The sequence below is a fragment of the Anser brachyrhynchus genome (genome assembly GCF_964034855.1).
Source record: "Anser brachyrhynchus genome assembly, chromosome: 2".
NCBI lineage: Eukaryota > Metazoa > Chordata > Aves > Anseriformes > Anatidae > Anser > Anser brachyrhynchus.
The window spans coordinates 24,438,366-24,451,863 of NC_137695.1; the positions used below are offsets into that span (position 1 = coordinate 24,438,366).

Below are 13,498 nucleotides of genomic sequence, written 5' to 3' on the forward strand. Positions count from 1 at the left end.
CTGTGGAGCATATACCAATAAAATGGATGTATATTCTGCTTGTTCTTGCTCTCTCTTCCCCTTTAAGCACAAATACCCATTTTTTTAAAATTAGGAAGGCAGATTGGAGCACTTCTCCATCACGGGAAGTTATGCAGAATATGGTGGGTATACATGTTTGAGGACTGGGGTAGAAGCTTGCTGAGTGGACATGGGAGTCCAAAGGTGTTTGTTTCTTTTTCTTCCTTCCCTGGGTCTTCTTCTGGGGAGCATTAGCCATTTGAAGACAGCTATACATGCTCAGGAAGTAAACATTTGCCTAAGTAGTTCTGCAAACTGTACAAATAAACTAGACTCTGTAGAAGGACGTCAGACAAGATTTACGACTGAGGGTACTTACTGTCACTTCCTTCAGATTTGTAGCACTAGCATGATCCCTCTAGGATGTATGAGTGCGTCATTTCTCTAAGAGTGTGTGTGTGTAGACTGTTTTGTGGTACTAAGCAATAGCACATGGGAAAGAGGAAGAGCAAGACACTACAGTTTATTTCTCCCATCAGTGAGCGATGCTTTAAGGCATTAGGCAGATTATCTTGTAGATGTGCTCAGCACATTGGGGAACAAATAGGAAAAAGGCTTCTTTTCAGCACAGAAGGCAGAGAGGAGAGGGAAAGGGGTAATTAGAAAAGGCGGTTGGCCTGGTGGCATTGCCAGAGTGAAGGATCAGTGGAGAATGAGGAGGAACATGTAGAAAGACTTGGAAGCTGAGGCACTAGTTGGGAATGTGTAGGGAGGCTTTTAATAGTGCATCTGTGTGGGTTTTTTCTTTCTGAATATCATACATAGAGATGTCCATGAGGAAAAATATCCCCTAACCTTTTGTAGTTTACATGTGAACTGAGGCAGCTGGTGGGAGGGATGCCAGAGGTTGCAGCTTTGCTGTTTAAAACAATTTCCTCTGAAGTGTTGCAAGAAATGAGCATAATGGAGCTGGTAGTGCTTTATGGCAAGAAGTCACCCTGGAAAAGGTGATCTGATTCTGTTGTGAGCCTTGTAAAAATCATTGATACATCAAATCAGTGCTGCCTTTGGAGCCTAAGGAAAACTATTGAGGATATGTCATTAAAGGAGATGGAACCAAACAGATATGGGTAAGATTCTACATTTTGTTGCATTTTCTTCTGGTGCAGGGAAAATGGTGCTGAGGTGTATTAAAACAGCGTGCATTGGTGGAAGCAGAGGTGAACCTGATCAGTGACCCTCGACAAATGGCCCTGTGCTGGATCTGCATCAACCCATAGCACCTGCGGGGCTGCAGCTAGGAAATGTATGGGTTTGATTGATTAACTAATAAAGCAGTGTCAGCAGCTGGGTATTAAGCACCTGATAGGAAAGCGTTACAAATGTACACAGCTGCAAACCAGTGCCCAATCTAAGCAGAGTAGATATGAATGGGACATACTCCAAATGAGATTAAGGGAAGCATCCCTTTTTCTAATAACTGGCCAGATGAGTCATATGCAGAGGTATTTGGTACAGTTTCGGTTAGAGCTGCAAAATTTAAGTCCCTCTAAGGTAACTGTTTTGGGGAATCTAAACGTCAGTGTGGAAATGTATCCCAGGCCACTTGTGTGTGTGCGCCTCTGCAGCCTAAAAGTAATGCAATGCCAGCTATGCAATGTCAGTTGATGCCACAGCTTCATAAGCATTCAACTACCTATAAGTCCAGACAATTCTTTGTTCTTATATTTATATTTCATTGCCACAGTATTCATACAGTGTTAGAAGGCACTGTCTCCCGTTGACAAGTCAGTAATAACAAGCAGCTAAATAAAGGACTTCGGTGGCTGAAGAGCCAGAGCCTTCCAAACAGAAGCCCTGCCTTTGAACCTGGACAACAAATGCCTTGTATATGCCAAATATATGCTGTTTGTGCTTTTCTTCTCAGATGTGGTAACTTAAAATTTCATCATGTGAAGGATTGTATTTATTTTACTCATGTTACTAATCTGTGTAATTTAACAGCAAGTAGGGACATAAACTTCACTAAGATTCAGATGATAAAAAACATTTTTGGATGAGGTCCCGCCTTTCATTCTAACAATATTGAAAGTAAGAAGTGGCAGCAGGAAACACAGGAGTGCATTTGGCTGGGATTACAAGAGCTGCTATTTTTTTGTTGATTATTGCATTATAACCTAAGGTGGTGGTGCAAGCGTGAGACATGGTTTACATTTCTGCAATTTGTATCCTTCGGTGCTTGTCTGATGTGTATTTAGTTGGATTTCTTTTTGTTTGTTCATTTGTACTGGAACCTAGGATAAAAACTAGGCCTTAAAATAGCCGTGTGCCTTTTACCTGGGGCTGCCGGTACCACATCCTGCCAAGGCTGCAGTAGGTGAGTGTCCCATCTGTGACAGGCAGGGCAGCAAAGAAGCCAGCTGTGTTTTTCAAGTCTTCAGACAAATGAGAAAACTCTTGGTTTTTATGTATCCTCACAGGCTTTCTTTTGGTGCCATGTGCAATCCATTCAGGGGATTCCCCCAAAATGTGGTGTATGGATTTCTCAATACTCATTTGATTTTTTTGGTAATTTTATACTTATTAAAATACCTTTAATCTGAAATGTTTGTTTGAATGGATCTATAGAGCTTCCTCCCAGCTGCTTGTATCAAGTGATTAGGGAAGAGGATTGAAAAAAACCAATAGCACTGTCAATTTCAACACAGAGGTGTTTTTAAGCTGACTCTTTATAATTTTGGGCAAATAATTTGGTTGCCTTAGAGAAACATTTCTTCTTGCAAAAGTCATCCAATAGTGAGGTGGAAGATCAAAATGTATTTACAGCCGATAAATATTGATATTGATTATTCTTAGATGGGATGGATCAGATTTTTTTTTATGGTGATGTTAAATTTGAGGATATGATTTCTTATCAAAAGTTGCAATTAAAATTTGTCTCATTTTTTAATTATCTCAGACATTTCTGCCAGATTTGTGCCTAGCAGATATAATAGGTATGTCTTTGGTTTTTATTCTTCAGTGTGTTATATGTTTGTGGCTATTTAGATAGCAAATCTAAAATCTCACTAGGTGAGAATAAATATATATATATATATGCACACAGTAAAGCTTATTATGGAATAGTCGCAATATGCGTGAATACCTAAGCTACCACCACTGACACAGAAAGTTAAATAAATAAATGCCATGCATTAGTATAGAAGCCAGGTTGTCATCGTTTAAGAGGTAGTTATAGAAATGTGCAGCCTTCCATGTTCTGCTCAAATGAATTCATTAATTTTGGGGAGCACACTGTACAGCCTCTAAGAAGAAGTTTTGAGTAAATGATTCTGTTGTGTATTCTTAAAAAGAGAAAGTGGGTTTTTGCAATGATAAGAATAAAGAAGGAATACACATTCTTAATTTGAAGTTGGTAATTTTGAGAATATAGGGAAGGCAAAGGTTACAAGTGCAAAGGAGGCCTAAGCTGTAGCTTATTTAAAAGGTGTACTCAGAGCAAAGCAGTAAATAATATATTAAAAATGTGTTTTGTATGGCATAATGAAATGCTTTATTTTTTTCAATAGGGAAGAGGGTGTACAAGAATGCAAGTAAAAGGAGTGGAAGTAGATATGAAAATTAGGATGCTTTAATTGGCTTTATGTTTAAAAGTAGAGGAAACTACTTTATCAGCAGGAAAGTAATAAATGGTGAAAGAATGAAGCAGCCTGGAAAACTTCTGATGTAAGGGCATTTTGTGGAAATATTGTTTATGCAGTGAATAGGTTCCTGTTTGTGTAAGTTCAGGCTCTTGTTGTTTGCTTAATTGTGTGCCCCCTAGTACTTGTTCTGAAATCAGACTTTAAAATAACTACAATAGCATAAATCAACAACAACAGTACCCCAGGGCAAAACTCACTGCAAGCTATGAAGAATGTGAAACCTGAGAGCTGTGAGCTTGGGTCACTGCCATTCGAAGAAAAAAACCAACAGTCATGCCTGAAAGCTTTGGACACAGTTTCTTGGAGGTGCAGAATTTCTTGACCATGGGTTTGTCAGTCTTGCAGGGAGTCCTTAGGAGGAGTCATTCAGGTCTGGCTTTGACATCTAGTGTCAAACTGCCTGAACACATCTCTACCACGTTTGGGTAATGGGTTATGAGAGCGTGAAATGTATTAACTACCAGCACACATCTAATGCCACAGTTAGATAATACCGAAACCCCTCTAGTCTTCATACCTCTGTATTTTTTTTCTTTCCTATGCTGATAGATGAGGCTGAAACATATCAGATTAGTATGTCTAAAGGTTATTGTGTGTCATGCGTTCTTTGAGGAAATTATTTCGCCAAACCAGTTTACAATTTCTAGCCCTAGAAGACAGATTTTTAGCTGTTGCATCCAATGTCAGTAACTGTGATATTTTTTTTCCCTTGTGCAAGAGTGTTTGATGTGTTTGCTGCTTTACTGCAGCATCTTTTCTAGTATACAAATCCCTTTAAAAATAACTGTGTAAGAGAGGAGAAGAAATAGTTCCCTTTCCTGGGAGTAACTTTTTGGGAGGGACATATACATTTAAAAAATATATCAAGTCTACAATTTAATGAATTAGTATGTTTAAAAAAACATTAGTATAGAAGACATACGATGGTGTCTGTATTTGTTATCAGTAAAGGTTAATCAAATGAATTGGGATGGTATTTGATGTAAACCAGCTATTGTGAGGAGTTGGTGATTTGTCATTCAATGCATTATTGTAGGGTGGTAAAATAGATCTTGCAGTAGACATTTTTTCTTTACTATGAAATTATTTTTCTTGTTGACATAATAGAGCCCTGAAACTAGGTGTCATACGCGTATTTGGCTGACTAAGTTAAATGTGAGTTAAAGCTTACACTGTGAATGAAAAAGCTGGAAAACTTAGTTGTGTCCGGTGCACATTGATTTAATTTGTTGAGTATGTCCTTTTGACGTATGAAAGTCTGATATGCAGTTGGGTATATTGTACTGCGGGAACTATTTTTAAAACCAAAAGAATAAGCAATGGGAATGTCTTGTTGAAAATGAATTCTTTAGTTAGAACTTTATAAAGTAGTTGCAGTCTCTGGGGCAGTTCTTTCTTTGTGCTTATATCCCCTTGGATTTAAAATGTTGTCATGGCAGTAATTTGTGGGCAAAAGGGCTATTTTGTTTCTGTATTTTTTTTGTACGTTGTGTTCTTGAGCGTGCAAGTTTCCATCCAAGTGTCCATCTATAAAACACAGCATGGATTAAAGCATTTGACAACCTATTAAATTAAGCTGTTTTTGGCAGGATTAGTCAAATGGCATTTGATGCTCAGACTACATTTTTGCTTTTAATTATACAGCTGAAAAACTGACCAGGAGCTGTGTTTCAGCAGAGCTTGAGAAGGACAAGGTGTAAAGCAGTGGGCTCTGCAAAATTCATAGTAGTCTGGCATTCTCGGCTCACAAACTTAGCCTGAATTTTGCACAGAACACATAGAAAATCTTTCTCACTTCTGTTAGTGGTCGGTTTAATGGTCAGTATTCCCTTTTTTGAAAAAACTCAGATGAAATTTGTGTCAAATTTTGTGTTCCCCCCCTCCCTTCATGTTATGTTACATTAAGTATTTAAAGTATTGAACTTCACAAAGACATTTAGGTAATAAAAATAAAGTAAATAAATCAGAAGAAAATTTGCTTTCTCTCCATGTGGATAAAGGATGTGTAACTCTTAATCTGAATTCAAACAATCTGAAGAAGGAGTGATGAAACAACTTTCACTTGAATAAACTGTGACTTATGCAAAGTTCAGTGACTTCAAGCTGGAGGTTATTAAAATGGGGGCAAGTAAACGAGTTCTTTTTGAGTTTTCTTTCTGTTATTGAGCTCTGTGGCTTCTGCTACAAAATATGGAGGCCATCGTTGCTTTACCTCTAAGAGAACTGCTGCTTCTGTTAACTGTTGTCCAAAGAGAATATTATTTGTTTTTACAAATTGTCTTAAAATCTTCACTTGCATTTTTAAAGGTGCTCTTTTCTGTGATTAGTACCAGCAAGAGACTCGTGGAAAGTACTCCTCTCTGTCTACATTCAATATAGCAGAATCAACTTCAGCAAATAATATTTGAAGACTATTTTACATGATTCATGAGACCAGAAGAGGTAGATCAGTAGTGAGCAAAATTTTTCCTACAAAATATTTTTACCAATATGGTTCGAGTGGATGTGGAATACAACATTCTCAGCTCCCATATAGGGGGATGAGGATGACTGCCTACACAGTAATTCTGAGAACCAATTGTGTCATGATCATCACCCTCGTATCCCTGTTATGAATATTTAAATGGATAGCTTTTCTACCAGATCGCTCTTAAAACCTGAAATTATTGCAGCTGGATAAAGGATTTTCAAAATTGTAAAGCACAGTGGGACCATTCAATTATTCTTTTTTCCTCCAAGGTTTATTGGAAAACGTAATGATGCCCTATTCCTACTGGTGCCCTATTGTTAGTCTGCAATAGTAGGGGACAACAGTTAGACTCTACAGATTTTGGTACAAATAGGAAAAATGGAAAAGTTTAACCTTCCCTATGGCCACTCTGGATACTGAAGTGATGCTGTGAAATTGGGATTAGTGGGGATGGGAGGGGCTCTACAGTCTTGAGTCAGGCCCCCTGTTCAACTGTTTGGGCATGGCTTTTTGACTCCTACTGTAATGAGAAATCTCCTTCCTTCCCTCTCTCATTTTTGGTACAAAATATTTTAATGTGGCAAAATATAGTATACTTGGAACTGTCAGTAATTATTTTTGCAAGGATATTTTAGGAGTACAGTGAACCTAAAGGCTTTTGAAAAAGTCTTATTTTCAATGCTTTAAACTGTCAGTTTCAAACCAGTCAGTTTCATTGATTAAGTTTCTTCAGTTGACTAAATATGCAAAATAAATTCAGCAGTATACTGGATAAAGAAAGAAAGTTTAGATGAAGAAAATGGAAGTGTGAAAAACTGTCTTGGTTACTATGACCGTGTTGCATAACTGTGCAGCAGTTCTTCATAATATCTTTTAGTGTAAATTAATTATCCCATGTAAAATATACCTTTTAACACAAGATTTGCCAATATATATTCAGCTGTTTTTTTTTCTAGATTTGCCAAAATAATACAGCATTCTTTCTCTGTCACCAGGAATTGTGTCTATTACATAATGAAATGGGAGTGGTTTGAGATCTTAGCTCCAAGCATTTTTTAAATCATATTAGGTAACTGCAGGATGCATTATTTAATACAGCATATTTATATATATATATATATATATCGTGACTGAACTAATACGTCTTCTGTGCATCTCCTTGTTCTGTTTGTCTCCCCTTCCTTTCATCACCATACAAATCCTAATTCTCTCACTTCCCTTTCAAAATGCCCTTTGTTTTCCCCTCTCTCTTTGCACATCTGGTTGTCCTGTTCTTCCCCCTCCCCCCCTCCAGCCTGATAGTCTCATTTTTAAAGCTTTGTTCCACAAAGTACATAATTAAGCAGTAAGACACGACAGGTCATGAATATTGTTGTATTAATTGAGGAGGGGGGAGAGGGAAACTGAAGGGAAACTACAGAGAAACAATACCAGCTGGCACTCAGTGCTGATATAATTTGCAATTCAGTTAGGATAAAGCTTGTCCATGGGGTGGAATTTTCATTTAAAATGTCCAAACCCATGCAGCAACTGGATGCTACCATCTCTCAGACAGAAGGCTTTTATTTGCAAGGGGGAAGTGTTATTGCTGTAGCTCCTGCGTGTCAGACCTGCAACACTCCTACTGCTAGCCTGTCATGACCAGAGGGGCTCTACAGCCAAAAACCTATTAACCACTAAACAGAGATAGATGATTTCCTCTGAAGGAAGGAATATTGCATTGCAAGTGACATTCTTCTGCTGAAAAGTAGGTGTTCATGATATCATTCTGTTGTTAGCGAAAGTGACTGCAACATCTGTCTGGGTGGTAGTAATTGTAACAGCCATTTCCACTTGAAAATGAGCAAAGAAAACACTAATGAGTGCTGGGTGAGGGCCTGCCAGTGTGACGTCTCTACTGCCTGTTAGTCAAAATGACATACAGCAGGACTGCAGCTTTAGGGGGGAGGAGATAAACATGTATAAACTCTCTTTTGGCAACAGAGCAAGTTGGTGGCAGTCATGGTGTCCTGGTAACTTATGCACAGAAGAAACTCCTGTAGTGACTTTTGTGCAAATGGCTTGTGTCAGACTGAGAACTTTTAAAACAAAAATTTTGAATTAATCTCGACCTTTGTCTATTTCATGGACATGCTCTGTTTTGTATTTCAAATACAATACTGAACTGAAGCAAAGCTGTAGAACATACCCATGGATATTTGAAGCAACAAGGCCTTGGTATGTAAATATCACTGGCTATTAAACATGTAGTTTAACTTTGTCCTGCACATGTTCATAATAATCCATTGCTGTCATTGTATGTAATAGTAAAAAATGTAAAGTACCAGAGATGCACTTCATGGCAGCTCGTAAACTAGTGAATATTTTGTCTGCTGTCTCAGGTTTCCATTCCGCTCAGCTGGTTGTTAGCTCCCAAAAAACGTCCTAGTGCTGCTCTTGAGTGATGCAAGAAATGCTGAGAAGTTTTTCAAGAAATAACTGATTTGGGTCACGGCAGTTTGCTTCCTCCTCTTCTGTGTATTTGTAAGTCTGAAGTAAAACTTGAAAAAATTGTGGTGGTTTTACCCTGCTGGGCAGCTAAACTCCACCACAACCTCTCTCTCAATCCCCCTCCTCAGAAGAAGGGGGGAAGAAGAAAGTATGCTGGAAAGAAAAAAATAGAAGACTCATAGGTTGAGATAAAGACAATTTAAATAAAGGGAAAAGGAAGAGGGGAAAAAAACAACCAACCAACCAACCAAAGGCTGCACAGAAACACAGAGAGAGAAGGAAAAATATTATTCTCAACTTCCCATCAATGAGCGATGTTCAGCCACATCCTGGGAAGCAGGGCCTCAATATGCCTAGTGGTTGTTTGGGAGAACAGACATCTTCCTAACAAGAGCTTCCCCTTTCCCACCTTTTATTGCTGAGTGTAACACCATAGGGTATGGAATATCCCTTTGGTTGGTTTAGGTCAGCTGTCCTCCCCACCTCTTGCCCACGTGGGGCCTACTGGCTCTGGGGGTTTGGAGGGAGTCCTGATGCTATGCCAATATTGTTCAGCAATAGACAAAGCACTGGTGTGACACCGATGCTGTTCTAGCTGCTCTAGTGCAGAGCGCAGCACTGTACGGGCCGCTGCAGGGAAAGTTAGCTTCATCCCAGGTGGACCCAGTATAAACATGCAGGTGATTTTGGTGGTTTTTGTAGACTCATAGAATATCCTGAGTTGGAGGGGACCCACAAAAATTGTTGAGTCTGACTCCAGGCAATGATGTGGCAATAAAATATTCAGCACTAAGAATTAATTCTAAATGTAGTTTGATTACCTGGATGCTGTGCAATGTCTATCTATACATAAATTTTACATCACATATGAGATTAATGTGTTTGTATATGATCAGCAAAGCTCTGTATGCTAACTGTTAACTGCTAAGCAGTTTTTTTTAAGAAGTTATGATATTGTATCCTCAGAACCATAGTAAGAACAAAATTCTTGTGGGCAGTCATGCTGTTCAGAAGAAATTCCAGATAAAACATTCCAGCTTCTTCTTAGTAATTATCTTGGGCCAGAATAGGGAGTGGGACCCACTGGGATTTCATGCCTTTTTCTAGACACTTGAAAAGATAACCTTGTTCTAATTTTATATTTAAAATGAATATAGTCCTGTTAGCTCCATATTCCTCCGGTTGGCAACTCTGCTTCAAGTAGTGATTTTGACCTTCCAGAATTACCTACATTATACTGATTTATTTTTTCATCATTCTCACAGTGAGAGTAATACTTTGGTCTTTTTTACTAGTGGTGCTTGTGAGTACTCGCTTGTGTGCTGTCAGGTGCGTGTGCATGCAGTTGATGTGTTGGTTGTTGTTCCCTGTGAGCTGGGTGTCAGTTATTTCTCAGGTTTGTAGAGGCTAATGATTGTCATGTGTGGGCAACGCCTGCTGATGTTGCTGAGAACTGAACATGAATATCTGTGGGCAGAATGTGGATCTGCCTTGAAAACTGTTGAAGTTAATTTGTTAATTTATTCATTCTGTATTATACTAGAACAGCTTTGAGAAGCTTGTCTTGGTCTCTTGGGAGAAATTCCCTCATAAAGATAAATGAATATATAATGAAAACTCATTGAATCATCTTTTCAGTTAGAACAAAAAAAAAGGAACTAAACTTTTGTCATTCCTTTTATCATATTCTCCTTAAAATTTTAAAATATAACAAATGAAGAGGGGAAACAAACATTTTTCTCTTAACTTTTTGGTGTTTCTTCTAAGTTTTGTGACTGCTGCTTTAAAAAGTCTCTTATTCTATATTTTTCTATATTCTATATTTTATTTTTTTATTCTTTATTCTATATTTTTCTTATATTCTATATTATTCTATATTTGCATCTAAACTGAGCTAGACTTTTCTGAATCAGGTTACTCTTCCCCCTTCCTTGCCTACCCCCAAAAGCTTAATGATGCCCATAACATCATCAAGGGAATGGAAAATATGAGTTTGGACTGAAATTTTCATAGAGGAGAGAGGGATGACGAGCTGTTCACCTGATTTTGTGCCTTTTGGTGCCAACAGTGGTTGTAGAGACGTGTATAAAGTGCACTGAGGCACCGTGAGGCTGTTGCTGAAACTGTTCTCTTTCTTGTCAGAGCAGCTGCAGTTTACCTCTCAAGACTATTTTTTACCACATTTATCCAGTGAGCTTTGTGGTCTGGTTGTCAAGCCAATGTGTTACAGGCATAAAGGGTGACCTGGAAAAAATACACATTCCATACCTTCATTTCCTCACCTGTCTAAAGGAGAGCGTACCTGGCAACATGAGACTTCATGACTCTATTATTGCAGTGGAATCGAAAGTCCAATTATTACATGCTTGTCCGTCAACTTCTGGCAACTTTCCTCCTTTCCTTCCAGCACTCAGCTGTGCAGTAGCAGACGCCGATTAGATTCCTGTCATTTTTCCTGTGTTTTGGCTCCCCTGTTCTGTATGTGCATAGGAATTCAATAACTCTGCTTTATTCTCCCTTTATAGTTCTAAAAGCGATATAGTAGGCTTCAGGCTTTTCAGCTTCTCCATTATAATGGAGTATAAAAATGTCTTTTTGCTTTAGTACGTTTTTGTCTTTCATCAGGAAGATTCCTGTCCAGATTTCCCCACTGAGAGGAATGGATATCTTGCCCCAGTCTGACTCTAGGGGAAGAAAAAAACCCAACATTCTTACTTTGCTTTTGTTGTTTCTTCCTTATTGCTATAGTTTCTTAAGTTTGTTATATGATGGCATTTTTTTTTGTTTTTTTTTTTTCTTTCCAGGTGATGATGACAATGGAAGCTCTTTCTGCCTAGCTGCCTCTTGTGATTCATTTAGTTCAAGGTTCCACCTCATGATTTTCATGTGGCTAATGTGTTTTGTATATGTTTTTTATTTATTGCAGAATAGGGGAATATTTCTGATGTGAGAGGATGACTTTCACAGAAATCATAAAATCAAGAAACCCAAACCCCAATTATTTATGCTTAGTTCAGCAGCAGAATGCATTCATTGTACAGGTTGCCCTGAAAGTCAGAGCTGGTAGTGAAATGGCTAGAGCTCATATCTTCTATCTCAGCATCCTTTAGTGCCTGAAATACTTTGGTAAGCAGTGAAAAAACAGTAGTAAATGATGAAATGTTGGTGAGACTGCAAAACCTACGGATAACTCTGGCAAATTTGACTGGATTGGGATGGCTATGGAAGGATAATGCTTAAAAATAGTAATAAATGTTTAAACATTTGAAGATGGATAGAATCATAAAGGCTGATGTAAATGCTACAAATAGAGAGAATTCTTTCCTCTCTAGACAATCTGAGTGAAAACCAAGGTTTTTACAGAGTACTGGCTTTGGAATCATAGAACCATTAAGGGTGGAAAAGACCTCCAAGATCATCTGGTACAACCGTCCCCTTACCAACAATATTACACACTAAACCATGTCCCCAGGCACCACTTACAACATTTCCTTGAACACCCCCAGGGATGGTGACTCCACCACCTCCCTGGGCAACCCGTTCCAATGCCTGACTGCTCTTTCTGAGAAGAAATGTCTCCTCATTTCCAACCTGAACCTCCCCTAGTGCAACTTGAGGCCATTCCCTCTAGTCCTATCACTAGTTATCTTTGAGAAGAGGCTGACCCCCAGCTTCCCACAGCTTCCTTTCAGGTAGCTGTAGAGAGCAATAAGGTCTCCCTTGAGCCTCCTCTTCTCCAGACTAAACAACCCTAGAAGTAGCAGTGCAGCATTAACCCCAAGTTAACAAAGGATTGCTGCATGGGGGGATTGGATCTTTGGCTCCCTGGGCGTCTCCTTCCCAGGCTGCCAAAGCTACCTCCTACATGATGCACTGCGATGGAAAAATACTTGGGAATGCCAGGTACAGGTTGTGGTCTGTGACCAAAAACGTAATCTGTATGTGAAATCCAGCCCATGGAGAAATTGGTGGGGAAGTAGAGCAAAAGGAGCATAATGTCGTTCTGTCTAAATAGAAATAATTTTGGCATGAGGATTAGAAAGGCTTTAATGTTCTTTAGTGATCCTTTTTTCTTGCTGAAAAGTCAGTTTCTTTTTCATAAAAATAGAGCAATTTAGAAAAACCTTCTGCAACCAATTTTCATTAAAAAAAGAATTTGACTGGAATTGATTTGCTTTTTTGTCTATTTGGGAGGGGTGAACACGGGGACGTCAGTTGAGGTTGGCTGTGGTATCTGTTTCTCCCTCACGCCCAATCACCAAGGAAGAGTAAGTAGTGAAGTTCTGCAGTTTTCTAAACATATTGTAGAATATTCACCATTTTAAAACAGTTTAAAATCTAAGATGAACAGTTTACAGAAATAGTTTCAATTTAGGCAGCTCTTCCATGGGAATGTCTGTTTAGTCCTACTTTCTAAGACATTTAAGGACCAATGTGGATGCTTTTGAAGAAACAGAAAAAACTGAAGGCCCTGCAAGTCTCCCAGCTGTAAAGTATTCCCAATGCACCTAACTTCACAGTAATGTACTGGGGAGAAATTTATTCCTGATCTCAGCTGGTTATAAGTCTGTGCCCTGGAGCATGACGATTGAGGCTCTTGCAATTTTTAGTCTAGTTACAGAGGCTATTAATCATTATGTTCAATCCCTTCTTGAATATTGCTAAGCTCTCTGCTCAATATGTTCTGAGTTATTGAACCTCACAGGTCAATTACACAATGTTTATAAAACTAATTCTGTATTTTGACCAGGAGTGAAAACATAACTCTCAGTGGGATCAGGTATTGCTTTTAAGTCAACTGTTGTTTCTAAATTTACATAGGTGAGGGCAAGAA

The 13,498-nt window shown here is 38.6% G+C and overlaps 1 protein-coding gene across 2 annotated transcripts in view; it reads left to right on the forward strand.

The window, feature by feature from the left end:
* Positions 1-13,498, forward strand: part of CDK14 (cyclin dependent kinase 14) — a 348,887-nt gene that overhangs the window by 27,831 nt on the left and 307,558 nt on the right. The window lies entirely within an intron of this gene.